Here is a 1,325-nt window from a genome sequence, read left to right on the forward strand (position 1 = left end):
AAACTTTATAAAAAGTAGAAATTGCAACAAATATGTCCAGGGATCACACTTCATGTATTATTGTAATGTACTTCGTATAATTTGTGAACAATTACATGAACTGTACACTTTGAACTCCTTTTCAGCCTCAAAGGGACTGAACAAATTCATACCAAGGGATATTTCCCTTCTATTCTAATCTCTGTTCTGTGTAATAATTAAACATGATCCTGACAGCTATAATAAGTTGCATCAATTCTCAATACTGGATCAACTTTGAGGTGTAGCAACATGGTGGTCTTTGTTTTTATATGACTTACTCGCTTATACTTATTTGGAGCTCTAGACATGAACATTTTAAAACTACAAAACATTTGTTTTAGCTTTCATTTTATGAGAAGTAATAAGGAAAATCCTTATTGCTGTTTGCGAGGGAGATTGCAACATTTAGATCACTGTGAGTGACAGTTCGAACATTTTGTTTCATTTTTTCTTTAATTGTATAAAAAAAACTTTTATTTTAGAACATTATTTTTTTTAATTATAAAACATGTAACATCTGAAGCACAGGTACATTACTCTAACAGGGGTAAGGAAGTGCAAACGTTTAGTTAAACAATAAAAATCTGGGGTTTTTTACAAAATGTTCCAGATTTTCCACTTCAAAAAACCACACAAACAGATAACCCTTTTTTGTGAAAAACGATAAGAATATCTATTATTTATTAAGCGCGAGGTTGAACTTATGGCTACTTTACTTAGAAGACAAAAATTCTAAAGTTTGCATAAATCTATAAATATATTTTGCTTGTTTGGGTGTCTGTTTGTTTGTATCCAAGCGGATAAGCTGATCCGGCCCAAATTTTTTGGTTGCTCAGAATTACAAAATTTAAATTTTCGTAAAATTTTGAAAATCTGCGAGAAAAAATGTAAATCCGCAAAAATGTCATTATTGTTTCATCGAAGAGAAAATGATGAAGTATTAAGCAATACTTAAACAGTTGAACTAGAAGATGGACCCAAAGCGACCCCTGATAGCCTAGTAAGTTATGATATGGGAACTGGTTCTGTATGATTATGCAATACAAATACAATATCATCCCACGCAATCGGTAAAGCAGCAAAATCAATTTTTGTATTTGATCATTGAAAGACTTTTTATTCATCTGTTAAAATATTAATACTTTAAATACTTCAAATAAATCACGTTTACTTCAATTATCACATCAAGGTTTACAATTTTCTAATTTTATTATTTTAGAAATATAGTTTTATCCAAACTTAAAACTTATTCAATTCCTGTTCTCTAGAAAGTAAACATAGTTAACAAATTAAATTCCCCCCTC

Source organism: Eurytemora carolleeae, unplaced genomic scaffold (assembly GCF_000591075.1).
Source record: "Eurytemora carolleeae unplaced genomic scaffold, Eaff_2.0 scaffold1308, whole genome shotgun sequence".
NCBI classification, from domain to species: Eukaryota; Metazoa; Arthropoda; class Copepoda; order Calanoida; family Temoridae; genus Eurytemora; species Eurytemora carolleeae.